Raw genomic sequence first — 13,938 nt, 5'->3', positions numbered from 1 at the left:
AATCATTTACTCACATAAAAGGACTTGCAGAGATGGAGAGCCTCAATTATGTTCACATGTAATTATGCAGCAACATTTGCTTCAAATCACTGCACATCTTTGGTGGTAGTAGAGAGTATTTTTTAATTACTGGATGTACTGATTTTTTTCCTCTGGTTGAATGTACGTGGCCTTCCTGATGAGCTATTTGAAATTCTGACGTGGCCACAGAACATGCACTCTTGCCTACTGGGGGTTGGAATATCTTTTTGGTGACCAAATCTGTGTGATGCTTTCAAGCCTAATGCTTGGAGCTCTGTCCACATTTGCGAAGTATTAGTGTCTGCAATTTCGTTTCCCTTTCTCTGTAAACTTGCTTACATGATCGACATATTTCGTCTTAAATTTTATGTATCTATTTTAGAGCTCAAGATTTTAAGGGGCTCTAATTCCCTTGTTTTTCGGATGCCAAAGATTGGAGTGTAATAATGTTAAGTAATTTGCATAAAGTAATTCTCAATTGCTGACATTATGACATGAATCCAGCACTCTGTACTTTTATTATGCAGTGAAATTATAATCTGCTTAATATAAATACATGATGAAAAGGTATATTAGCAGTAAAATGTAAAACATCAAAAACATTGAAATTTAGCTAACCATGGTATCTTAATTCATAACTATAGTAAGCTGGTTTTGTTTGGTGAAGAGTTAAAACCTTTAAAAATGCAATACTTACTTCTTTTCTCTCTCAGATAAGGAGGAGAGCAGGAGGAAAGTGAGTCACATGACTTAAATACCTACCCCCTGACAAGCAGTTGAGGAAAACGAGGCTCAAAGATATTAAAGATATAGCCCAAGTTTACTCAATTAGTACGGGATCAAGCTGGGAGAAGTCTCTTTCAATGTATGTTGTTCTTTGCATCAAATGATTCTAGCTTTAAATACAAGAGAGAAGTATCTCGGGGTGCATGGGTGGCTCAGTCGGTTAAGCGTCCGACTTTGGCTCAGGTCATGATCTCACACTCCGCGAGTTCGAGCCCTGCGTCGGGCTCTGTGCTGACAGCTCAGAGCCTGGAGCCTGCTTCAGATTCTGTGTCTCCCTCTCTATGACCCTCCCCCGTTCATGCTCTGTCTCTCTCTATCTCAAAAATAAAGAAACATTAAAAAAAAAAAAATACAAGAGAGAAGAATCTCTGCAACTGCTGTGAATTTTGAACATAGGATGTAGTTTGAATAACCCAGGTTAAATTTTATCCTATTGTATTATGGAAGAACAGATCAGAGATCTAGAGTTTTATGAGAGGGCAAAGAAGCTTGTTATGGGGCAGGGCCAACTAGTAACCATGTCTGTGCTCAGTATAGTGCAGGGATGAACATCTGAAATGCTTCCAATTTTGTAGGGCCTTGATAAACTCTAGGGAGAAATATTCTTTGTAAAATATCAAATATTTAAGCTTTTACTATGAGTGATAGACTTTGCTAGGTAGTTCAGAGGAAAAAGGAAACATCATCAAGGATTTCTGGCTTCCTAATGTTTGTAATTTTTTTGGGGTTCACTATTAGCACCCATAAAATCCTTAGACCCTATCATAGTGTCCAAATAACTGCTAAATTGGCTAACACACAGTGCAGTGATATGCATTTCAACTTAAGGCAAAAAAACTAGGCATTAAGATAGAATAAGAGACTGAAAGAATTTCACAAAGTTCTTATTTATAGGGGCAAAAATTTAAGAAGTTACGTACTATCTAATATAGTGATTCAACTACCTGCAGAAGTATTATCATTTATTGAAAAGCAGTAGTGTTCTTAGTAATCTTCAGGAAAACTTAAAAAAAATGGTAAAAGTAATTAGATACTGTAGCAGAACCAAATTATAATGTTGTGAACACATTGACAAAGTGTGGACCAAGAGTTGTATTATTTTGACAGTGATGTTTTTTCCTATGTGGATTCAGTGTGGTCCACTTTAGGCACTAGGCTTTAAGTAATTTTAATTTCCTGACTATGCTATGGTTTTATCAACCCTCTTTAGTTTTTGTTGTTTTGTTTTGAGGAACCAGACACATAATTGATTCAGAAAGCTTTCTGGGTACTCACATAAATCCACAGTGAGAACCAAATCTATTTGCTCCTGATTGAGTTCCTTTCATGGTAATATTGTGGAAACATGGAATGCTAGAGTTTGAAGGAGAATCAAAATCTGTTGTCCTAATCCCTCCTTTATAGATGAGAAAAGCTACTCAGCTTGTGAGTAGCAAATCAGGGATTATCTGCTAAGATTTTGTTTGTATGATTTTGGCTTTTAGAGTGGCTTTTTGTTTTCATTTAAAAGAGAATTTACACCATCCAAGTTTTTGTTTTTTGTGAATACTTTTTAAAATATTTTACAAGTAAAGAGATCATTGACTTTAAAAGGCATGAGCACAATTCTAGTTTGATGACAGAAATTAGTGTAATAAACCTGTCATCAGCTAATTTTGACAAATGTCACCCCTAATTGATGATTTTACTTGAAAAAAAAGGTGTAGATAGACAACTTAATACTGTTTACATATAGTTATTTTTGCTTTTTTGGTTTAACCTCTTCAACTTTAAGAGGATTACAAGAGTTCATATTTATAAAGTTCTTAGAACAGTGCCTGGCACACGCTAAGGGCTATAAAAGTCTTTGTTAAATAAATAAGTAAAGAAATATTAAGTATATAAGAGAGAGCGATGCATGATCTATGCGTTCTGGTACTTTAAGGACAGGAAATATGAGAAAAGATTTTAAATCTCAGTGTTCTGATTTGCCAACTTGAACAGTGTAATTTATAAATATTAAATGGTTGATCTTTTATAATGTGGTTACCATTAACCTTTATTCTTTATTTTAATTTAACTGATGTCATTTGAAAATAGAGTAAAAGTAAATGTCAATGGAAATACAGACTAAGCACATATCAGGACAGAATAATTATAAAGCATTCAGGTCTGTGAACGATCGTATCTGTAAGAGTCATTTTATTTCATGATGACGGTCATAAAGTTATGTTCATGTTTCTGAGGAAGGAAAGACCAAAATGTGTTTTGCCGTATGTGTACTTTATAGAGGTGCCAATCCTCCATTTGGATTTAAAACTGTCTCCTATTTGGTGTTTGGTGTTACTTGAGATTTGTTTATTCAGCCAGCATTTATGGAGAGTACTGTGTGTGAAAACCTAGGACAGTTTGCTTTGCAGCATGTTTATTGGTTTTGAGAACTTATTTGAGTACCAAATATGTTTCAGGCACTCTTCCAGGCTCTAGGAATATAGTGGTAGAAAAACAAAACATGATCCCTGCCCCTCAGTCCTTGTAATCTAGTGGAGGAGACAATCATTAAGCAAATAATTATCATGGGGTGAGTTTTATAAAGGTAAAACAAGGAGGCTTCATTACGCAGAAATGTTAGAAGGTTTCTAAAGTCAACTTTGAGGCTGAACTTTGAGGGATGAGAGGGAGTTAGCAAGGTAGACGGGGATGAGGTCGAGACGGGAGGGAAAGCTTTAGAAGGTCTTTACAAAGATACTGAAGACATTAAGAGCTCCATAAAAGAAAGGATAAAAATCAGACGTGGCTGAAGGTTTGATATTAAATGAGAACCGGCCTCAGATGTCGCTGAGAAGGTAAGCAGTGTCATCTAAGCCTGAACTCTGTAGAAAGTATTAAAGGTTTTCTTTTTTGTCCCACGAGCAATGGGATGCACTTTCAGGAATGGAGTTACAAATGAAGTTTGTACATGCGCTGATCAGTTTGGTTTCTAAACGTTGAGTGCAAAATTGAAAGGTTTGAAACAGCATTTTCACAAATGAAACTGCATTGTCTCAAATTGAATTCTATTATGTTTTTATAATTATACCTTTGCGTCTTTGCTCAGCACAGTGGCCTTAAAGTGTTTATTGATCTACTCTTCCCTTGGCCAATGTAAGTGTTTCCGTGGTATAGGTGAACTACCTGGGTAGTGCCCCACTGATGCACATTATATCTTGCCCTTTAGTGTTCAGAATAGCTTGTTGGTGATACACTGATTTACAAGTAGCCGGAGATGAGATTAGTAGAACATTGGGTAACGATTCTTTCCTAAAGAACAGTGTGTCCTGGAAGGCATTTTTTCTTGCTGTGCTTTCTTACTATGCCCTAATGGTCCCCAAATGTACTATGTGTCCTCAATTGTAATTTTTTATTATTTAGTGCATACTTTATTTTATTTATTTTTTATTTTTTTAAGTTTATTTTGAGAGAGAGAGAGAAAGAGAGAGAGAGAGAGAGAGAGAGTCAGAGAAGGGCAGAGATACAGGGAGACACAGGAATTCCAAGCCCTTGATTTCTGCTCTGGTGTTCATTCTCGGTACATTCAAATTGTGTAATCAGTACTGTGAATCTCCTGAAGGATTCTCTTAAGGACTTTTGGTGAGGCTGAAAGATGTGTTAAGTTTTTGAGGGACGCCTGTGTGGCTCAGTCAGTACTCAGACACTGAAGTAAGTGTCTGACTTCAGCTCAGGTCATGATCTCATGGTTTGTGGGTTTGAGCCCCACATCGGGCTCTGTGCTGATAGCTCAGACCTGGAGCCTGCTTCAGATTCTGTGTCTCCCTCTCTCTCTCTCCGCCCACTCCTTCTTGCCCTTGCTCTTTCTCTCTCTCTGTTTCTCCCCCCACCCTCTCTCACACACACACACACACACACACACACACACAAATAAATATTAAAAAAAAAAAGAAAAGTTTTTGAAACCTATAGAGAAGTCCTCTTGCATCACTATTATTATGCCAGCACTGGACTAAAATTGATATAGCTCTATGTTGCCTTTGTAATTGATTGGAAATGGATTGTATAGAAAATTGTATCTTGTGAAGTAGCCAACCGTTATCATTTCGAATTGTCTGGGTGAGGTTTTCAGGCTGGATAACCAGGCTAATAACCACTCCTTTTCCTGGAACTAAACATACTTGGGGTCTTTTCTTACACAGGCCATCTAGCCGAATTCATTTGACTGTGTAGTTTAAAAGAAAAAAAAAATGAAAATATAACTTGGCAAGCAAGTGGTTATGTAGGAGAATTAATTTCTCGCTAACCTTGCTTCATCATTCCCCCTTCCTTACCATGACCAAACTTGATGTACATTTTATTTGAGAAGCACTTGCTGTTTTTAATTATGTGTGCAACTCTTTTATAAGTGGAACGTGTACTACAAATTTTCAGGCTGAATAAATAATATACTACTGTGGACCGATCAGTTATTTGTATTATTAATTGTTATCTTGGTAAGAGGTATTAAAGTACCTCTCTATATTTTGTCCTGGGTGATAATGTGTCCTACATTAATACCTGGGGTGTATCTTCTATAATCCCAGCAAAATTTCTTTTGCAAAAGCACTGGTGAAATTTTATTAAACTCTGATGAATTATAAGGCTTAGCCCCCCCCTGCCCCACCTCCACCCGGAATCTCCTGAAAGGCCTAAGTCTTCCCTACAAATAAATAGCGTGCCAGTGGCAGCTACTAATTCAAAGCAGCTTTTGAATCCAAGCAGAAAGTTTTAAAATTCTCTGGATTATAGCTTTAACTTAATTTCAGCCAAAGAAATGAGACAATTTCTTTAAAAGGAGGAATGAGCGACAGAGGACAGAAGATGTAATAGATCAGTCTTTTCCCAAGAAAAGCAAATGTTTTAGTTCCAGATTAGCAGTCCCAGTTCCTTGCTGCTCCCACCCACCATGGAAATTGAATGTAAAGCTTGGGCTGTGGTCAAGACACCCTCCAAGAGATTTAGTACTATCCAAGGACTATCCAAGATGGCTTCAGTTGAGTACAAATTCTGCCTAATTATAGCTAGACCTGGCTGCTTTCTCTTAGTGGAGGATTTTCTCCTCCTTGTGCATTTTTGTCTTCATTTCGACATGTCAATAAACTTTATGGAGTAGAACACATAATGTTGCCATATTTTCTAGAGTGTTTTTCAATGACAAATTTGTTTATGTTTTTAAGGTAGCAAATGGAAAATATTTTGTTTCACCATGGCATAATAAACCAATAAAAACAGCTGGACAAACATTTATCAACTAAAGTAGGTGCTAAAGTCCTCTGTGAAGCTCGATCATGCGTTAAGAGCCTTGTTTCAGTTTATGGCTGATGTTTTCAGAATTCCTAGTGAGGCTGCAAAGCAGTGTCAACTAAAAGTCAGCTAAGAGCTTCTGTGTTTTAGAATTTCAGTAGTTTGGGCTCTGAGAAGTCTCTGCTCTTTGTTGAGATTCTTTCTTGAGGAAGTTGTGGGACAAAAGCAGAGACACATCTATTTCTTTTTCCTCCAAACGCTTCTTTATTCATTCAGTTGTTTTACTCTCAAAATGTATGGTTTATTGCCAAATAAGTCTGTAAAGAAAATGGAGATCCCAAACAAATATGCCAAATATACAGCTGTTAATCTGTTAGCTAATTGGACTATTGACAAATTCAATAATGTATTCAAGATTTTTGAGCTCAACTTTAAGAAACGTTAATTTTAACCAGGGCTCTATCTTGACACTTAAGGCTGTTACCCATTATATGAATAATTGGTTTCCAAAACGTGAGGCAAATATAGCCAAGTAAGTAGGAGGCCTGCAGAATGTTGTTCTACTGTCCTCTTTCAAACAAAACAAACACAGCAGCAATACTGGCACTGTGCCAAAATAGAATAATTACCCACCAGGTCTCTTAAAGGTGATTTTCAAAGCTTAGATATTTGAGGAAAAATATCTAATTAAAAAAATTTGTATACTTACTTTTGTAACTGAAAAGTTAAAACAGGGTATTTAAAGTGTGGTATGTGTGCTACTTATCTTAAAAGGTATACACATAAACATTTTAATATTTATTTTAAGGGTTATTATTAAAAAAAGGTAATTAGCATGTCAGATAGTCCATGGGTCATATTAAAAACAAGGCAAAATGTAATAAGGAAAACAAGATTGAGGCATTTAAAAAAAAAATATATATATATAATTTTAAATGTATATTTATTTTTGAGAGAGAGAGAGCATGCGTGTGCGCAACCAGGAGAGGGGCAGAGAGAGGGGGAGACACAGAATCCAAAGCAGGCTCCAGGCTCTGAGCCATCAGCACGGAGCCTGACATGGAGCTCAAACCCATGAACCCCCATGAACCGTGAGATCATGACCTGAGCCAAAGTCGGATGCTTAACCCAACTGAACCATCCAGGCGCCTCCAAAATTGAGGCATTTTAAAGGTAGATATTAAGTAATTAGTACAATGAGAACGTGTGTGGCAAAACTTATGGAAGTTCTGTATGAATGACTAGTGTGTGGGAAACACTGGGTTCTTAGTATCTGTTTTAGCAGTGGTATCCCACAGAGATACAGAATCATTGAATCCCAAGATTTGGAATGCCCTTGAAATTTACCTAGTGTAGACTTCATCTAATACATATATATATTTTGAGAGAGAGAGTGAGAGAACGAGACTGACAGTGTGAGAGTGTGCAAGCAGGGGGAGGGCAGAGAGAAAGGGAGAGAGAGAATCCCAAGCCAGCTCAGCACTGGTCAGGCTCCAAGCTGTGTGGGGCTGGAACTCACAAACCGCAAGACCATGACCTGAGCCTAAACCAAGAGTCAGACCCTCAACCGACTGAGCCACCCAGGCATCCCTTTTATCTACTATTTTATCATGACGATCTATCCTATTTTTGGACTTCCAGTGATGGAGAACCACTAACCCCTGAGGTGACATTTTCCATCATTAGATACATGTAACAGTTAAAGTTCTTCTGTATAATAGCTCATCATCCAGCTGTTACTAATTCCATGATCTCAGTCTGTCTTCATGATCAGTATAGAACAAGTCTAATCCTTCTTTCTTATGATGCAGTTTCAACAATTTGAGGAAATTTGTTATTCTTTTTCTCCTAAATCACTTTTTTTTTTTTTTTAACATTTATTTATTTTTGAGACAGAGAGAGACAGAGCATGAACGGGGGAGGGTCAGAGAGAGAGGGAGACACAGAATCGGAAGCAGGCTCCAGGCTCTGAGCTGTCAGCACAGAGCCCGATGTGGGGCTTGAACTCACGGACCGCGAGATCATGACCCGAGCCGAAGTCGGCCGCCCAACCGACTGAGCCACCCAGGCGCCCCATCTCCTAAATCACTTTTTACTGGATAAATAAACCTCTTTTTTTTCAGTAGTCCACAAAGTGACATGGCTCCAAGATCCCCATGCCATGTTGGTTTCTGCTTTGAATGCTTTCAGGTTTTAAGATATCTTCCCAAAGGGTTTCCTATAGTTGGGTGACTTCATATAATTTAGATAATCATTCTGAAAAGAGGGTATTAATTTAAATGAAGTGGAATCGTGCATAGAATTTTTCTATTACAGAGTTTATCATGTGAACCAATAGATATGTGTCATCAGCATTTTTATTACTTGTATGTATAGTAATAGTGATAGTATAAAACACACAATAATATTGAGAAAATGTTTCAAGTTTATTATATCCTTATGGTAAACACTGTAGGTTTTTAATTATGTATTATGCTTGTTTGTACTGCAGTCTAATGTTACATGTTTCCACTTGATTTTTTTTTTTTTTTTGGTGGCTATATCATACTGACTCATTGAGTCTTACTTTTTTCTAAAATCTCCCCAAGTATTTTTCCATGCATATGTTGCTGATTCACATCTTCCCATCCTGCAGCCTCTGGCGTTGGACCTAATTTTCGGTCTTAGGATCTAATCCTTATCCCTATTAAACTTAACTTTGTTTACTTCAGTTGGTCATTCCATTCTGTCAAGATCTATTTGGATATTGTGCTCTGCTAATGAAAACGTTCTTCCCTGCTTAGAATGGCATCAGCACTTCTCCCCCACCCCCCAAATTAGGCATTCTTTGCAATCTAACTTTATTTCCCTGATTGGGAATGTGATGTATACCCACTGCACAGTTATTGGCCACCTGTGCTAGTTGTGTGGGGACACTAATATTCTACCAGTTTCTCACTGGTATCACCATTGCAGTTGGTAAATAGCTATCGCCTTTTCCTCTCCTGGGGCTTTCTTCTTCCTTGACCATCCTGTGCCCTTACCTGAGATCACCTGGAGCTCCCCAACGTCCAGCTACTTAAAGTTTAATGCTGAAGGTAGCATAGGTCCTATAAAACCTTGCTCCAGTAATGTGGCCAGTACCCATTCTGTATCAGTTATTAATATTTTGAATATCACCCCTGGGTATAGCATAATATGTATGAAATCCATAGCCACGGAACTGACCACTTACCTTAATTACAAGTTTTCTAGTTCTTCAGATGTATTTGAGGCCCCGGAGAGATTTTAGAGGAAGTTTTGAGTGATGAAAGCTGCACGGAGGATATCTGCTATGAAAATTGTCTCTCTCCTTCAAGTCAGGAAAAGCTTCGGGATCTTCTTTGTTCTTCTTATGAAGTTATTCTTCATTTTATTTTGTCTTATATATGTGCTGCTCCAGTCTTTTGTGTCATGTTTTCCTTTGGTAATTTAGTAGAAAATAAGACATGATGGTAATTTTTATTCATTTGTAGGCACATATAAACTGTTAGCACTTGCTTCTACATGCCTATGGACATGAAGCACCTTGTATACTTTAGTGAGGAATTGATTGTGATAACCTTATTAATACACTTGGTGAAGCCTAGCTAAGTGCACCACTGCAGTGGGCAAAGAGGCCCAAAGATAGTCACCCCCTAATCCTCAGCACCTGCTGAATATACTATCTTTCATAGCATCAGGAACTTTGCTGGTGTGATTAAAGATTTTTGAGAGAGAGAGAGAGAGAGAGAGAGAGAGAGAGAGAGAGACAGACAGACAGACAGACAGACAAAGCATGAGTAGGAGAGGGGAAGAGAGAGAGGGAGACACAGAATCCAAAGCAGGCTCCAGGCTCTGTACTGACAGCAGAGAGCCTGGTATGGGGCTCAGTCTCTGAACCATGAGATCATGACCTGAGCTGAAGCTGGATGCTTAACTGGTTGAGCCACCCAGGTGTCCTATCTAACACTTACTCTTGAAGTCTTCCCCTTGAGATGTGATTTGGAAATATGTTGTCTGCTTGTCATAACAGCAGCTTTATATATTTGTTTAAAAGTTTATTTTATTTTGAGAGACAGGAGAGGGGCAGAGAGAGTGGGGGGGGAGAGAGAATCCCAATTAGGCGCCCCCCACTGTCAACACAGAGCCTGACTCAGGGCTCAGAAAAAACAAAGGGAAAGAAGATCCGAAGTGGACTCTACTGACAGCAGAGAGCCTGATATGGAGCTCAAACTCTGAACCGTGAGATAATGACCTGAGCTACCCAGGTGCCCCCTTATCCCATGAACCATGAGATCAGGACCTGAGCTGAAATTAAGAGTTGGATGCTCAACTGACTGAGCCACGTAGCCGCCCCACGGCTTTATTCTTAATATGAGTTATAGTGGAACTTGACTTGCCTCTGGATTAACCATCTACTGAGGTCTGCTTGATGCAAAATATGTAGTAAAACTGAAGCTCGGGAAATAAGGCTGGGTTTAAAAATTAAATGACTGAAGAAATAACAATGGTGACTTCTCAGTAAAGAAAATTCAGTTTTAATCGAGTTGAATTCTGGAAGTGGAACAACTGTAAAAAAATTGGCATTATTCTAATTGTCTGTTTTTGACGTTGTTGTTTAGAGACTGTAAGGCTTTTGGTCAATAGAAAACTCAATAAATGCAGAACACTCCTTGGTGAAGTCCCTTCCGCTCCAGACAGCTTTCCAGTATGTTGTACTAATTTAGCATCATTTAGACTATTTAGTCAGTGCTGTTAGTTGCAAACGAAATGGTGTGGCCAGAGGGAATTGACCAAAACAGTTATGTTCTTTTATTCTTATTCTGGAATAACCCAAGTCAACCCCCTCCCAAATTATAAGTGGGAGGGGGCAAAGGGCCTCTGCAGTACAGAGATAACAGGGCTGGGAGCAGTGTGGTGTAGAATTAGCATTGGAACACCAGTCCAAAGATCTGTTTTTTTCTAAGTTTTCTTCTTACTCACTGTATGATCTGGATGACAGTCTTTATTGTCTTCACTGAAAAGATAGGAAAAGCATTTGTGACATTGCATGGTGCCTATAAAAATATTTTGAAAACTAGAAAGTTCTGTACATACATTAAGTAATCATGGTTATTATATAAACTTCCCCATCGTTCTTCTCACTTCCTTTCACCACTCTCGGAATCCAGATGGAATCACGAGATAAAATAGGCTGGTGCAACCAGTGCTGACTTTATGGTGGTGACAGCATTGGTGTCGTGATGTCATCACCTCGTGACAACTGTAGCTTTGTTGCTCTTTGTTGTGTTACTCTCCTGCTATCCTTTCCCTCCCTCAAAATAACTAATGCACCATAATCAGTGTGCAAACAGTGTTAGTCCCAGAGTAGTTGTTTGTGAGCATAGTGTAGATAATGAAACTCTTGTTTTGTTTGAAAGTTAAGCTTTTGGTTGAGTGCACTTCCTACCATGATGATCATTTTCAGCATGTGGAGCCCATTAAGCAGTGTTCGAGCTGGATTCACAGTTTAATGTGCTAACACTGCATCTGTTTCTACCCTGATGATAACACCTGGATCAGTTTAGAACTTATGTAGAAGTTTAAGATGTGGTGTAGTTAATTTCTAAAACAACTGTTGATCTTTATATGTGTGAACCCCATGGTCTTTCACATTCCAGATGAATTCACTGCCATTTGAACATGCTTGTACCTGTGTGTGCTTTCAGAATGGGAAATAAAAAACACGTGCCTTCCCCTCTAGGAGGCTTATTTGCACTTAAATTCTGATGGGTGACAATGATGAGATTATTACTATTTTTTTTTTTCCTTTTGGGATGGATAGGAAGATGCTTTTATGTTGTATTTCTTCTAACCTTTATCAAATGTTCATCTAAAATGAATAGTTGATGGGTTGTTTTCCTACCTACTTTATCAAAACATATGAATACACAAAGTCCAACCCATTTAAGATGCCATGAGTAAGTCTTTGATTCCTCTTGGGAGCACTGAAATGGACAAGCATTAAAAATTAAAGAAAGGCAGTTCTGTTACTGAGACTTCACACTTTATCTCTGTGGCTGGCTAAAAGCAGAGTGCCAGTTCGCTGGAGCTTTGAGAAATGACTTTTCCCAATGACCCACTGCCTTTTAAAGACAGCAGAGCTTGGAGTTCCTTTTTAAAGTGCTAAATGCCCTTGGAGAGTTGCAGTACAGTTATATTCCCATTAGAAAGATTGAACTTCTCTCCAGGATGCCCTCAAAAAAGAAACCATTAGAAGACAGGACCAATAGAGCATTTGGGATGCCTATTCTGTTATCCTCACCAAGGCAACTTTTAATGTTCGTTTTTCAGTGTGAAAATCCATCTACTCTGAGTGGAGTGACCATGATAGAGAGTGCCCTTGCTCTTTTTCGTGAGGTGATCACATTTCTGATCTTCTAGATTATAGAGTATAAACTCCTCAAGATTGTATTCCAGGCTGTCATAAATTATAGCCTGTTCGCTGCCCACCCGCATAGGATTGGCTTATATGAAGACCTATAAAGAGAACATTTTCAAGTATTACGTTCACTTTTTTCTTATTGGCAAAGATACAAGAAGTTTAATACATATTGTCCTGCTTTTTAGAAGTTGCTGTCTTGGAAAGCAAGGAGTTTGTGTGTGATTGGAAATGGTGGCAGTAATTCTTTTCCTACTTTGTGCAAGAAAAAATAGGGGTAGCTTACAAAAGAATAGTTTGCAGATCACATTACAATTGTTTTGTTAGAATTGGTGATCTTCAGTCCAAAAGAAATACCAAGCCCAGCTTCTTCGGTGGTATGCAACTGTTACTCTTCCAGTGAGGCTCCTTCCCAGAATATTCTAATTAGGCTGTGCACTATGACATAAGCCCTGTGACTGTTTCTTCTTTCTGTTACGCTTGTTGATCCTGTCACTTAACTTTGCTGTTATCCATCCTCCCTGATGAATTAGACTGCTACGAAGATCTTTCTTGTGTTTTTAGATGGGCTAATGGGGTTAACTTATCATTCATACAGGCAAAATTTCATATTGGGGCGGTAGAGGGGAAAGGAAGAAAGGCCTGGAGAATATGCTAAGAGAAAAGATAAACAGCACCAGTAACTGAGTGCTAGATACTGACCAACATCTTAGGAAAACAAAGTGCTCTTTTATGAAGTCCAGAAAGGCAAGAGAGGTGATTTATTATAGTAACAGTCCTTTGTTAAGCACCTACTATATGTCAGGAATTAACCTCCTTATCTTAATTTTTATTTTCTTTTATCTTTACCAGAATCAGTAGGTTATAGATGAGAAAACTGAGTCACTCAGCCATTAAGTTTAAGCAGAAGAATTTGAATCAAGATTAGGCTAACTCTGGTGTGTGTGTGTGTGTGTGTGTGTGTGTGTGTGTGTGTGTGTGTGTGTTCAACACATAACATGGATTTTATGAGTTGCCTCAGATAAAAGATGAATGCAGATTTTTAAAAAAGTTTTATAGTTTGAAGTGAAAAATTAGATCCCTTGTGCTTAGATTCCTTTGATTGAATTCTGTCTTCCATTCTTTTTTTTAATAGTTCATGTCTTTATTTACTGTTTAATTTTTTTTTTTTTTTTTTTTTTTGAGAGAGAGTGTGTGAGTAGGGAAGAGGGGCAGAGGCAGAGCGAGAGAGAGAGAGCACTCACGGGGCTTGATCCCACGACCTTGGGATCATGACCTGAACTGAAATCAAGAGTCAGATGCTCAATTGACTGAGCCACCCAGGCAACCCCCATCTTCCATTTTTATACCTCGGTCTGCTTGTTCATTTCCGCCTTGTGCATTTATTAGCCTGGTTACTTGCATGTTGAAAAAAAATTGTTTTATTGGAAGCAGCCAGTGTGTCAGAAATTATGTTT

The 13,938-nt window shown here is 38.2% G+C and overlaps 1 protein-coding gene across 2 annotated transcripts in view; it reads left to right on the top strand.

Moving 5' to 3' along the window:
- Window positions 1-13,938, top strand: part of TMTC2 (transmembrane O-mannosyltransferase targeting cadherins 2) — a 404,595-nt gene that overhangs the window by 125,645 nt on the left and 265,012 nt on the right. The gene's annotated exons all lie outside the window — the stretch shown is intronic.

The sequence above is a fragment of the Puma concolor genome, chromosome B4 (genome assembly GCF_028749965.1).
Source record: "Puma concolor isolate L17-30 chromosome B4, mPumCon1.1.hap2, whole genome shotgun sequence".
Lineage (NCBI taxonomy): Eukaryota > Metazoa > Chordata > Mammalia > Carnivora > Felidae > Puma > Puma concolor.
This window is presented reverse-complemented; position numbering and strand designations above follow the sequence as displayed.